Source organism: Fundulus heteroclitus, unplaced genomic scaffold (genome assembly GCF_011125445.2).
Source record: "Fundulus heteroclitus isolate FHET01 unplaced genomic scaffold, MU-UCD_Fhet_4.1 scaffold_347, whole genome shotgun sequence".
NCBI classification, from domain to species: Eukaryota; Metazoa; Chordata; class Actinopteri; order Cyprinodontiformes; family Fundulidae; genus Fundulus; species Fundulus heteroclitus.
In genome coordinates, this window is record NW_023396757.1 from 35,367 (window position 1) to 48,263 (window position 12,897).

A 12,897-nucleotide genomic window follows, 5' to 3' on the forward strand; every position below is an offset into this window, starting at 1 on the left:
TTTCTCTTCTCCACTGACTTCCATCACCATGTTTGATCTTATGTGTTATGATGTTTATACTGTGATGTTGCATTATGATGATCGCTATGGCTTTATGACTAAGAATGGAAACTCTCTGTTACAGACACACACACCAAGACCTACAGTTCTTGCAATCTTTTTGCTTTGTTATATAGAGAAACAGGATCTGATGGCTATCACAGATCCATAAATTACTCGGTAAGGCTAATTTTTAGATTCAATACAGGGTGTCTTCTCGCTCAGATTGGCCCAGAGTGGGAGTGCCCTTGACTGGGGCTCCATCACTTTTTTGCCATTTCTTAGAGATGGTTTTTTGTGATGAAGACTCAGCCTGCCCTCTGATGCCCCCTACTGGTACTCTTGGATTTGTGTGGTATGAAGGCGATGGATCGTTGTCCATAGGAATGGAGAGTGGAGGACCGAGTAGGAGGTTTCTTGGGGTGGGGGTAGAGTAGACGAATTTGGCCTTGATTAAGGTACACCTTTAGCTTATATAGTCTAAAGTAAACTTAAAATAATGTGCGCATAGGAACCTAAAACAGGCCTAGCTTGAATAGTTGAACCCTAAATTGTAGATAAAATGCTTGGACTGTGGGCTTGAGTAAAAAAGGCTGAATTATGAAGTATTCATGCTGATTGATGCTAAGATGTTTCCATTGTGGTTTGTCCGGCCCTTTTCTTGGAACTGTTTTCGTTGTGATGTGCCTTTGGGGCACACCAACAGGGGGGGCTAACGGACAACTGGACTGTTTTTACAAAGTGCTTTTCAGTCACACCAGCAGAGATTGTGTGACCCCAGAGACTGAACCGCACTATCGACTGCCATGGAGATCACAGATGGATGGACTCTGGAAGCCGGAAGCTGACGTGCGTGGATTGCTTGGACTGGACGGAATGACCGACTGTTCTGGGAGAGGGACAGACTGAGAGTTGTCGTTCCACTGGTTGATCATCTTTGGTGATGTGCCATAATGACACATCATCAGGGGGTCTGTTAGGATATCAACAAGGTCAAGTGGAACGAGCTGTTTATCCCAGAACTGCATGGCACACTTAGATGGCACTGACCCAAAAGATTGGCACATATCTATCAGATACCACCCCGGAGGTGACACAGCTTCCCTGCTGATGTCACAGTTTGGATGTGTACTACCCTTGTATGGGTGTGTCCCGATATCCCTTTATAATGTTTGTGTAATGAGCACTCGAGGCCTCCTGCCGATCAGGGGCCCATCAGCGCTGGTGTGACTGTAACTATTTCTCTGTCTTTACTTAGATAAAATATAACTAAAAGCATCCTTGTCTGTTTTATGCGTCCTACATTCAAGGTAAAAAGTAAGTGGGAGTCGCCTGACTGGGTAAAACGAACTGGGTCCACCGAGGGTGCTTCACCGTAGTCACGGCACGGTGAAACAGTAACAAGTACAACAAGCCTTGAGGATTGACTTTGGACACCACTCTTATAGATATGTTTAAAACTTAAGCCACCACAATGCCAAGCTCCAGTTAAGGCTGCAGAATGGAAGACATTGCTGGAACGCCTTCTGAACTTGGCAAGCATCGCATCCCTGATGGTCTAGTGGTCAGGATTCGGCGCTCTCACCGCCGCGGCCCGGGTTCGATTCCCGGTCAGGGAATGTCCTGTAGGTATTTACCGGTCAGAATTTTGTGGTTAGATCTTTGAAGCATTGATGGTATTCATCAACCACTTGAAGAAATCACAAATGCTCACAACCTTAACCCTATGAAAGAACAGTGAAATATCAAGTCCCCTGAAGAAAGTCTAACTAAAGTTGGAAAGTAAACAGCCTGTACCTGGACTGTATCTCCAGCTAAGAGTTAAACTGCAAAGTTTCTTCTCCTTAAAAAACCATAGACCTGACATGTCCATCTGCAGTCCTCCAGGGTTGGTCTATTAGACCAGCTCCAACACATCTGATCTAAATGAATCATTTACTTTCTCAGTCTGTCTTCAAGGCCTGCAGAATCCTACTAATTAAGCAGTCATTAGGTTCAGCGGTGTTGAACCAGGACAAAACATGCAGGACACCGGCCCTTGATTGATGACTCTGGACACCACTGCTGTAGACATAAAATCATATTTAAAGGTAGGCTCGGCAATTTTTCCAGACGTTTGCCAAAGTCCCTTTTTGAATAACTGTGCATGCGCAAGACCGTATGGCCTGCTCTTCCGCTCCTCAGGGGCATCACGTGAAAGAAATCTCACAAATCCACTGTGGTCTGGTGGCAGGTGAGGGTAGGACCAAATCTCTGACAAATCCCTTCTCTTCGGTGCAGATGGCAGGGATTGGTCAGAGTTTTTTCAGGCCTGCAGCTCCCACAGAGATGGATTTTTAAACTACCTTTTCCTGAATACATCATGTATTTATTACTTCCAGGACGGAAGGACTATTGTATAGCAAAAAAAGTCTTTCTGAACAGAATTACCAACAATAGCTTTAAGTAGGCACAATGTCATGTTGGCGGTATGGCTGTGTGATGAAAGACATTGTCGGAGCACCTTCTGATTTTGGCAGCCAGCACATCCCTGATTGTCTAGTGGTCAGGATTCAGTGCTTTCACCGCTGGGGCCCGGGTTCGATTCCCGGTCAGGGAAGTCTCTGTTATCTTTGCCTCCAGGTCCTTGTAGCTTGACTTTCGTCTAAACATAGTTGTTGGTGGTAAGTAGTTTTCCTCAACATACACAAGGTGAAAACCTCTTAATTCTGTGTAGATAGATGGTGATTTTTCAAGTAAAAAGTCACCTTGTGTTTGTCAAGCAAAGTAAAGGAGTGCCATATTTTGACTTAGACACAAAATACCCCACTCCTCGAATAACTAATTGACCTCTTTACCCAACATAAAACATTTAGTACAACAAGCCTTGAGGATTGACTTTGGACACCACTCTTATAGATATGTTTAAAACTTAAGCCACCACAATGCCAAGCTCCAGTTAAGGCTGCAGAATGGAAGACATTGCTGGAACGCCTTCTGAACTTGGCAAGCATCGCATCCCTGATGGTCTAGTGGTCAGGATTCGGTGCTCTCACCGCCGCGGCCCGGGTTCGATTCCCGGTCAGGGAATGTCCTGTAGGTATTTACCGGTCAGAATTTTGTGGTTAGATCTTTGAAGCATTGATGGTATTCATCAACCACTTGAAGAAATCACAAATGCTCACAACCTTAACCCTATGAAAGAACAGTGAAATATCAAGTCCCCTGAAGAAAGTCTAACTAAAGTTGGAAAGTAAACAGCCTGTACCTGGACTGTATCTCCAGCTAAGAGTTAAACTGCAAAGTTTCTTCTCCTTAAAAAACCATAGACCTGACATGTCCATCTGCAGTCCTCCAGGGTTGGTCTATTAGACCAGCTCCAACACATCTGATCTAAATGAATCATTTACTTTCTCAGTCTGTCTTCAAGGCCTGCAGAATCCTACTAATTAAGCAGTCATTAGGTTCAGCGGTGTTGAACCAGGACAAAACATGCAGGACACCGGCCCTTGATTGATGACTCTGGACACCACTGCTGTAGACATAAAATCATATTTAAAGGTAGGCTCGGCAATTTTTCCAGACGTTTGCCAAAGTCCCTTTTTGAATAACTGTGCATGCGCAAGACCGTATGGCCTGCTCTTCCGCTCCTCAGGGGCATCACGTGAAAGAAATCTCACAAATCCACTGTGGTCTGGTGGCAGGTGAGGGTAGGACCAAATCTCTGACAAATCCCTTCTCTTCGGTGCAGATGGCAGGGATTGGTCAGAGTTTTTTCAGGCCTGCAGCTCCCACAGAGATGGATTTTTAAACTACCTTTTCCTGAATACATCATGTATTTATTACTTCCAGGACGGAAGGACTATTGTATAGCAAAAAAAGTCTTTCTGAACAGAATTACCAACAATAGCTTTAAGTAGGCACAATGTCATGTTGGCGGTATGGCTGTGTGATGAAAGACATTGTCGGAGCACCTTCTGATTTTGGCAGCCAGCACATCCCTGATGGTCTAGTGGTCAGGATTCAGCGCTTTCACCGCTGTGGCCAGGGTTCGATTCCCGGTCAGGGAAGTCTCTGTTAGCTTTGCCTCCAGGTCCTTGTAGCTTGACTTTCGTCTAAACATAGTTGTTGGTGGTAAGCAGTTTTCCTCAACATACACAAGGTGAAAACCTCTTAATTCTGTGTAGATAAATGGTGATTTTTCAAGTAAAAAGTCACCTTGTGTTTGTCAAGCAAAGTAAAGGAGTGCCATATTTTGACTTAGACACAAAATACCCCACTCCTCGAATAACTAATTGACCTCTTTACCCAACATAAAACATTTAGTACAACAAGCCTTGAGGATTGACTTTGGACACCACTCTTATAGATATGTTTAAAACTTAAGCCACCACAATGCCAAGCTCCAGTTAAGGCTGCAGAATGGAAGACATTGCTGGAACGCCTTCTGAACTTGGCAAGCATCGCATCCCTGATGGTCTAGTGGTCAGGATTCGGCGCTCTCACCGCCGCGGCCCGGGTTCGATTCCCGGTCAGGGAATGTCCTGTAGGTATTTACAGGTCAGAATTTTGTGGTTAGATCTTTGAAGCATTGATGGTATTCATCAACCAGTTGAAGAAATCACAAATGCTCACAACCTTAACCCTATGAAAGAACAGTGAAATATCAAGTCCCCTGAAGAAAGTCTAACTAAAGTTGGAAAGTAAACAGCCTGTACCTGGACTGTATCTCCAGCTAAGAGTTAAACTGCAAAGTTTCTTCTCCTTAAAAAACCATAGACCTGACATGTCCATCTGCAGTCCTCCAGGGTTGGTCTATTAGACCAGCTCCAACACATCTGATCTAAATGAATCATTTACCTTCTCAGTCTGTCTTCAAGGCCTGCAGAATCCTACTAATTAAGCAGTCATTAGGTTCAGCGGTGTTGAACCAGGACAAAACATGCAGGACACCGGCCCTTGATTGATGACTCTGGACACCACTGCTGTAGACATAAAATCATATTTAAAGGTAGGCTCGGCAATTTTTCCAGACGTTTGCCAAAGTCCCTTTTTGAATAACTGTGCATGCGCAAGACCGTATGGCCTGCTCTTCCGCTCCTCAGGGGCATCACGTGAAAGAAATCTCACAAATCCACTGTGGTCTGGTGGCAGGTGAGGGTAGGACCAAATCTCTGACAAATCCCTTCTCTTCGGTGCAGATGGCAGGGATTGGTCAGAGTTTTTTCAGGCCTGCAGCTCCCACAGAGATGGATTTTTTAACTTCCTTTTCCTGAATACATCATGTATTTATTACTTCCAGGACGGAAGGACTATTGTATAGCAAAAAAAGTCTTTCTGAACAGAATTACCAACAATAGCTTTAAGTAGGCACAATGTCATGTTGGCGGTATGGCTGTGTGATGAAAGACATTGTCGGAGCACCTTCTGATTTTGGCAGCCAGCACATCCCTGATGGTCTAGTGGTCAGGATTCAGCGCTTTCACCGCTGTGGCCCGGGTTCGATTCCCGGTCAGGGAAGTCTCTGTTAGCTTTGCCTCCAGGTCCTTGTAGCTTGACTTTCGTCTAAACATAGTTGTTGGTGGGAAGTAGTTTTCCTCAACATACACAAGGTGAAAACCTCTTAATTCTGTGTAGATAGATGGTGATTTTTCAAGTAAAAAGTCACCTTGTGTTTGTCAAGCAAAGTAAAGGAGTGCCATATTTTGACTTAGACACAAAATACCCCACTCCTCGAATAACTAATTGACCTCTTTACCCAACATAAAACATTTAGTACAACAAGCCTTGAGGATTGACTTTGGACACCACTCTTATAGATATGTTTAAAACTTAAGCCACCACAATGCCAAGCTCCAGTTAAGGCTGCAGAATGGAAGACATTGCTGGAACGCCTTCTGAACTTGGCAAGCATCGCATCCCTGATGGTCTAGTGGTCAGGATTCGGCGCTCTCACCGCCGCGGCCCGGGTTCGATTCCCGGTCAGGGAATGTCCTGTAGGTATTTACCGGTCAGAATTTTGTGGTTAGATCTTTGAAGCATTGATGGTATTCATCAACCACTTGAAGAAATCACAAATGCTCACAACCTTAACCCTATGAAAGAACAGTGAAATATCAAGTCCCCTGAAGAAAGTCTAACTAAAGTTGGAAAGTAAACAGCCTGTACCTGGACTGTATCTCCAGCTAAGAGTTAAACTGCAAAGTTTCTTCTCCTTAAAAAACCATAGACCTGACATGTCCATCTGCAGTCCTCCAGGGTTGGTCTATTAGACCAGCTCCAACACATCTGATCTAAATGAATCATTTACCTTCTCAGTCTGTCTTCAAGGCCTGCAGAATCCTACTAATTAAGCAGTCATTAGGTTCAGCGGTGTTGAACCAGGACAAAACATGCAGGACACCGGCCCTTGATTGATGACTCTGGACACCACTGCTGTAGACATAAAATCATATTTAAAGGTAGGCTCGGCAATTTTTCCAGACGTTTGCCAAAGTCCCTTTTTGAATAACTGTGCATGCGCAAGACCGTATGGCCTGCTCTTCCGCTCCTCAGGGGCATCACGTGAAAGAAATCTCACAAATCCACTGTGGTCTGGTGGCAGGTGAGGGTAGGACCAAATCTCTGACAAATCCCTTCTCTTCGGTGCAGATGGCAGGGATTGGTCAGAGTTTTTTCAGGCCTGCAGCTCCCACAGAGATGGATTTTTAAACTACCTTTTCCTGAATACATCATGTATTTATTACTTCCAGGACGGAAGGACTATTGTATAGCAAAAAAAGTCTTTCTGAACAGAATTACCAACAATAGCTTTAAGTAGGCACAATGTCATGTTGGCGGTATGGCTGTGTGATGAAAGACATTGTCGGAGCACCTTCTGATTTTGGCAGCCAGCACATCCCTGATGGTCTAGTGGTCAGGATTCAGCGCTTTCACCGCTGTGGCCCGGGTTCGATTCCCGGTCAGGGAAGTCTCTGTTAGCTTTGCCTCCAGGTCCTTGTAGCTTGACTTTCGTCTAAACATAGTTGTTGGTGGTAAGTAGTTTTCCTCAACATACACAAGGTGAAAACCTCTTAATTCTGTGTAGATAGATGGTGATTTTTCAAGTAAAAAGTCACCTTGTGTTTGTCAAGCAAAGTAAAGGAGTGCCATATTTTGACTTAGACACAAAATACCCCACTCCTCGAATAACTAATTGACCTCTTTACCCAACATAAAACATTTAGTACAACAAGCCTTGAGGATTGACTTTGGACACCACTCTTATAGATATGTTTAAAACTTAAGCCACCACAATGCCAAGCTCCAGTTAAGGCTGCAGAATGGAAGACATTGCTGGAACGCCTTCTGAACTTGGCAAGCATCGCATCCCTGATGGTCTAGTGGTCAGGATTCGGTGCTCTCACCGCCGCGACCCGGGTTCGATTCCCGGTCAGGGAATGTCCTGTAGGTATTTACCGGTCAAAATTTTGTGGTTAGATCTTTGAAGCATTGATGGTATTCATCAACCACTTGAAGAAATCACAAATGCTCACAACCTTAACCCTATGAAAGAACAGTGAAATATCAAGTCCCCTGAAGAAAGTCTAACTAAAGTTGGAAAGTAAACAGCCTGTACCTGGACTGTATCTCCAGCTAAGAGTTAAACTGCAAAGTTTCTTCTCCTTAAAAAACCATAGACCTGACATGTCCATCTGCAGTCCTCCAGGGTTGGTCTATTAGACCAGCTCCAACACATCTGATCTAAATGAATCATTTACCTTCTCAGTCTGTCTTCAAGGCCTGCAGAATCCTACTAATTAAGCAGTCATTAGGTTCAGCGGTGTTGAACCAGGACAAAACATGCAGGACACCGGCCCTTGATTGATGACTCTGGACACCACTGCTGTAGACATAAAATCATATTTAAAGGTAGGCTCGGCAATTTTTCCAGACGTTTGCCAAAGTCCCTTTTTGAATAACTGTGCATGCGCAAGACCGTATGGCCTGCTCTTCCGCTCCTCAGGGGCATCACGTGAAAGAAATCTCACAAATCCACTGTGGTCTGGTGGCAGGTGAGGGTAGGACCAAATCTCTGACAAATCCCTTCTCTTCGGTGCAGATGGCAGGGATTGGTCAGAGTTTTTTCAGGCCTGCAGCTCCCACAGAGATGGATTTTTTAACTTCCTTTTCCTGAATACATCATGTATTTATTACTTCCAGGACGGAAGGACTATTGTATAGCAAAAAAAGTCTTTCTGAACAGAATTACCAACAATAGCTTTAAGTAGGCACAATGTCATGTTGGCGGTATGGCTGTGTGATGAAAGACATTGTCGGAGCACCTTCTGATTTTGGCAGCCAGCACATCCCTGATGGTCTAGTGGTCAGGATTCAGTGCTTTCACCGCTGTGGCCCGGGTTCGATTCCCGGTCAGGGAAGTCTCTGTTATCTTTGCCTCCAGGTCCTTGTAGCTTGACTTTCGTCTAAACATAGTTGTTGGTGGTAAGTAGTTTTCCTCAACATACACAAGGTGAAAACCTCTTAATTCTGTGTAGATAGATGGTGATTTTTCAAGTAAAAAGTCACCTTGTGTTTGTCAAGCAAAGTAAAGGAGTGCCATATTTTGACTTAGACACAAAATACCCCACTCCTCGAATAACTAATTGACCTCTTTACCCAACATAAAACATTTAGTACAACAAGCCTTGAGGATTGACTTTGGACACCACTCTTATAGATATGTTTAAAACTTAAGCCACCACAATGCCAAGCTCCAGTTAAGGCTGCAGAATGGAAGACATTGCTGGAACGCCTTCTGAACTTGGCAAGCATCGCATCCCTGATGGTCTAGTGGTCAGGATTCGGCGCTCTCACCGCCGCGGCCCGGGTTCGATTCCCGGTCAGGGAATGTCCTGTAGGTATTTACCGGTCAGAATTTTGTGGTTAGATCTTTGAAGCATTGATGGTATTCATCAACCACTTGAAGAAATCACAAATGCTCACAACCTTAACCCTATGAAAGAACAGTGAAATATCAAGTCCCCTGAAGAAAGTCTAACTAAAGTTGGAAAGTAAACAGCCTGTACCTGGACTGTATCTCCAGCTAAGAGTTAAACTGCAAAGTTTCTTCTCCTTAAAAAACCATAGACCTGACATGTCCATCTGCAGTCCTCCAGGGTTGGTCTATTAGACCAGCTCCAACACATCTGATCTAAATGAATCATTTACCTTCTCAGTCTGTCTTCAAGGCCTGCAGAATCCTACTAATTAAGCAGTCATTAGGTTCAGCGGTGTTGAACCAGGACAAAACATGCAGGACACCGGCCCTTGATTGATGACTCTGGACACCACTGCTGTAGACATAAAATCATATTTAAAGGTAGGCTCGGCAATTTTTCCAGACGTTTGCCAAAGTCCCTTTTTGAATAACTGTGCATGCGCAAGACCGTATGGCCTGCTCTTCCGCTCCTCAGGGGCATCACGTGAAAGAAATCTCACAAATCCACTGTGGTCTGGTGGCAGGTGAGGGTAGGACCAAATCTCTGACAAATCCCTTCTCTTCGGTGCAGATGGCAGGGATTGGTCAGAGTTTTTTCAGGCCTGCAGCTCCCACAGAGATGGATTTTTTAACTTCCTTTTCCTGAATACATCATGTATTTATTACTTCCAGGACGGAAGGACTATTGTATAGCAAAAAAAGTCTTTCTGAACAGAATTACCAACAATAGCTTTAAGTAGGCACAATGTCATGTTGGCGGTATGGCTGTGTGATGAAAGACATTGTCGGAGCACCTTCTGATTTTGGCAGCCAGCACATCCCTGATGGTCTAGTGGTCAGGATTCAGTGCTTTCACCGCTGTGGCCCGGGTTCGATTCCCGGTCAGGGAAGTCTCTGTTATCTTTGCCTCCAGGTCCTTGTAGCTTGACTTTCGTCTAAACATAGTTGTTGGTGGTAAGTAGTTTTCCTCAACATACACAAGGTGAAAACCTCTTAATTCTGTGTAGATAGATGGTGATTTTTCAAGTAAAAAGTCACCTTGTGTTTGTCAAGCAAAGTAAAGGAGTGCCATATTTTGACTTAGACACAAAATACCCCACTCCTCGAATAACTAATTGACCTCTTTACCCAACATAAAACATTTAGTACAACAAGCCTTGAGGATTGACTTTGGACACCACTCTTATAGATATGTTTAAAACTTAAGCCACCACAATGCCAAGCTCCAGTTAAGGCTGCAGAATGGAAGACATTGCTGGAACGCCTTCTGAACTTGGCAAGCATCGCATCCCTGATGGTCTAGTGGTCAGGATTCGGCGCTCTCACCGCCGCGGCCCGGGTTCGATTCCCGGTCAGGGAATGTCCTGTAGGTATTTACCGGTCAGAATTTTGTGGTTAGATCTTTGAAGCATTGATGGTATTCATCAACCACTTGAAGAAATCACAAATGCTCACAACCTTAACCCTATGAAAGAACAGTGAAATATCAAGTCCCCTGAAGAAAGTCTAACTAAAGTTGGAAAGTAAACAGCCTGTACCTGGACTGTATCTCCAGCTAAGAGTTAAACTGCAAAGTTTCTTCTCCTTAAAAAACCATAGACCTGACATGTCCATCTGCAGTCCTCCAGGGTTGGTCTATTAGACCAGCTCCAACACATCTGATCTAAATGAATCATTTACCTTCTCAGTCTGTCTTCAAGGCCTGCAGAATCCTACTAATTAAGCAGTCATTAGGTTCAGCGGTGTTGAACCAGGACAAAACATGCAGGACACCGGCCCTTGATTGATGACTCTGGACACCACTGCTGTAGACATAAAATCATATTTAAAGGTAGGCTCGGCAATTTTTCCAGACGTTTGCCAAAGTCCCTTTTTGAATAACTGTGCATGCGCAAGACCGTATGGCCTGCTCTTCCGCTCCTCAGGGGCATCACGTGAAAGAAATCTCACAAATCCACTGTGGTCTGGTGGCAGGTGAGGGTAGGACCAAATCTCTGACAAATCCCTTCTCTTCGGTGCAGATGGCAGGGATTGGTCAGAGTTTTTTCAGGCCTGCAGCTCCCACAGAGATGGATTTTTTAACTTCCTTTTCCTGAATACATCATGTATTTATTACTTCCAGGACGCAAGGACTATTGTATAGCAAAAAAAGTCTTTCTGAACAGAATTACCAACAATAGCTTTAAGTAGGCACAATGTCATGTTGGCGGTATGGCTGTGTGATGAAAGACATTGTCGGAGCACCTTCTGATTTTGGCAGCCAGCACATCCCTGATGGTCTAGTGGTCAGGATTCAGCGCTTTCACCGCTGTGGCCCGGGTTCGATTCCCGGTCAGGGAAGTCTCTGTTAGCTTTGCCTCCAGGTCCTTGTAGCTTGACTTTTGTCTAAACATAGTTGTTGGTGGTAAGCAGTTTTCCTCAACGTACACAAGGTGAAAACCTCTTAATTCTGTGTAGATAAATGGTGATTTTTCAAGTAAAAAGTCACCTTGTGTTTGTCAAGCAAAGTAAAGGAGTGCCATATTTTGACTTAGACACAAAATACCCCACTCCTCGAATAACTAATTGACCTCTTTACCCAACATAAAACATTTAGTACAACAAGCCTTGAGGATTGACTTTGGACACCACTCTTATAGATATGTTTAAAACTTAAGCCACCACAATGCCAAGCTCCAGTTAAGGCTGCAGAATGGAAGACATTGCTGGAACGCCTTCTGAACTTGGCAAGCATCGCATCCCTGATGGTCTAGTGGTCAGGATTCGGTGCTCTCACCGCCGCGGCCCGGGTTCGATTCCCGGTCAGGGAATGTCCTGTAGGTATTTACCGGTCAGAATTTTGTGGTTAGATCTTTGAAGCATTGATGGTATTCATCAACCACTTGAAGAAATCACAAATGCTCACAACCTTAACCCTATGAAAGAACAGTGAAATATCAAGTCCCCTGAAGAAAGTCTAACTAAAGTTGGAAAGTAAACAGCCTGTACCTGGACTGTATCTCCAGCTAAGAGTTAAACTGCAAAGTTTCTTCTCCTTAAAAAACCATAGACCTGACATGTCCATCTGCAGTCCTCCAGGGTTGGTCTATTAGACCAGCTCCAACACATCTGATCTAAATGAATCATTTACTTTCTCAGTCTGTCTTCAAGGCCTGCAGAATCCTACTAATTAAGCAGTCATTAGGTTCAGCGGTGTTGAACCAGGACAAAACATGCAGGACACCGGCCCTTGATTGATGACTCTTGCTATGCCATAAGCTGGTTGAATATGCTTATTATTATTATTAATTATAATTTGGTATTATAATTTAAATAATAAATCATTCAACTCAAAATTTCGCTATAACAAATATAGTTCAAATGGTGGTGATGTTAGCTATAAGCTTATAAGTATTTATACCACTAATGCATTAGTTAACTTTCTGTTATGAACTCATTTATGCTGGAATAAATGATCAGGTCGGACTGTTAACCGACCAGGTTTATCCAGCAGGCTGTGAGAACCCCAATGTAACTGCAATTAGAGTTTAAATCCTTATTCCTTATCACCATCCAATGATATTGTCTCTGTATTAATGTCAGATGTTAACTCCAAAGGAGGTTAGCTCTGATTTCTGAATACCCAGGCAACTGTGAATTGGACTGAACACAAAACAATGTCTATTCCGCAGTGGTTGGTTTTATTGAACCAAAAGCAATTCCCTGTTACAGTAATTCTCTGATTCAAACAACTTTGGAATTCTTACTCATTACTAAACTAAAACATGCAAAATATATATGTGGAAATAAAGAACAAAACAAAAATAAACAATGGATTAAAATGAGCGGTTAGCAGATCTTAACTTAACTCAAAGTTGTTTAACACCGCCCTCGAAACATCGGCATTTCACGTATCAGCA

At 43.7% G+C, this 12,897-nt stretch overlaps 15 non-coding genes across 15 annotated transcripts; all 15 read left to right on the forward strand.

Annotated features, from left to right (window-relative positions):
• Positions 1-1,586: 1,586 nt before the first annotated feature.
• Positions 1,587-1,658, forward strand: trnae-cuc. The gene has a single exon. It is a non-coding gene; the product is annotated as a tRNA-Glu (tRNA).
• A 908-nt stretch (positions 1,659-2,566) lies between these two features.
• trnae-uuc lies at positions 2,567-2,638 on the forward strand. Its single transcript has one exon. It is a non-coding gene; the product is annotated as a tRNA-Glu (tRNA).
• A 398-nt stretch (positions 2,639-3,036) lies between these two features.
• trnae-cuc lies at positions 3,037-3,108 on the forward strand. Its single transcript has one exon. It is a non-coding gene; the product is annotated as a tRNA-Glu (tRNA).
• A 908-nt stretch (positions 3,109-4,016) lies between these two features.
• On the forward strand, positions 4,017-4,088 carry trnae-uuc. Its single transcript has one exon. It is a non-coding gene; the product is annotated as a tRNA-Glu (tRNA).
• Positions 4,089-4,486: 398 nt separating this feature from the next.
• Positions 4,487-4,558, forward strand: trnae-cuc. The gene has a single exon. It is a non-coding gene; the product is annotated as a tRNA-Glu (tRNA).
• Positions 4,559-5,466: 908 nt separating this feature from the next.
• Positions 5,467-5,538, forward strand: trnae-uuc. The gene has a single exon. It is a non-coding gene; the product is annotated as a tRNA-Glu (tRNA).
• A 398-nt stretch (positions 5,539-5,936) lies between these two features.
• On the forward strand, positions 5,937-6,008 carry trnae-cuc. Its single transcript has one exon. It is a non-coding gene; the product is annotated as a tRNA-Glu (tRNA).
• A 908-nt stretch (positions 6,009-6,916) lies between these two features.
• Positions 6,917-6,988, forward strand: trnae-uuc. Its single transcript has one exon. It is a non-coding gene; the product is annotated as a tRNA-Glu (tRNA).
• A 398-nt stretch (positions 6,989-7,386) lies between these two features.
• On the forward strand, positions 7,387-7,458 carry trnae-cuc. Its single transcript has one exon. It is a non-coding gene; the product is annotated as a tRNA-Glu (tRNA).
• A 908-nt stretch (positions 7,459-8,366) lies between these two features.
• trnae-uuc lies at positions 8,367-8,438 on the forward strand. The gene has a single exon. It is a non-coding gene; the product is annotated as a tRNA-Glu (tRNA).
• Positions 8,439-8,836: 398 nt separating this feature from the next.
• On the forward strand, positions 8,837-8,908 carry trnae-cuc. Its single transcript has one exon. It is a non-coding gene; the product is annotated as a tRNA-Glu (tRNA).
• Positions 8,909-9,816: 908 nt separating this feature from the next.
• Positions 9,817-9,888, forward strand: trnae-uuc. The gene has a single exon. It is a non-coding gene; the product is annotated as a tRNA-Glu (tRNA).
• A 398-nt stretch (positions 9,889-10,286) lies between these two features.
• trnae-cuc lies at positions 10,287-10,358 on the forward strand. Its single transcript has one exon. It is a non-coding gene; the product is annotated as a tRNA-Glu (tRNA).
• A 908-nt stretch (positions 10,359-11,266) lies between these two features.
• trnae-uuc lies at positions 11,267-11,338 on the forward strand. The gene has a single exon. It is a non-coding gene; the product is annotated as a tRNA-Glu (tRNA).
• Positions 11,339-11,736: 398 nt separating this feature from the next.
• On the forward strand, positions 11,737-11,808 carry trnae-cuc. The gene has a single exon. It is a non-coding gene; the product is annotated as a tRNA-Glu (tRNA).
• Positions 11,809-12,897: the final 1,089 nt, after the last annotated feature.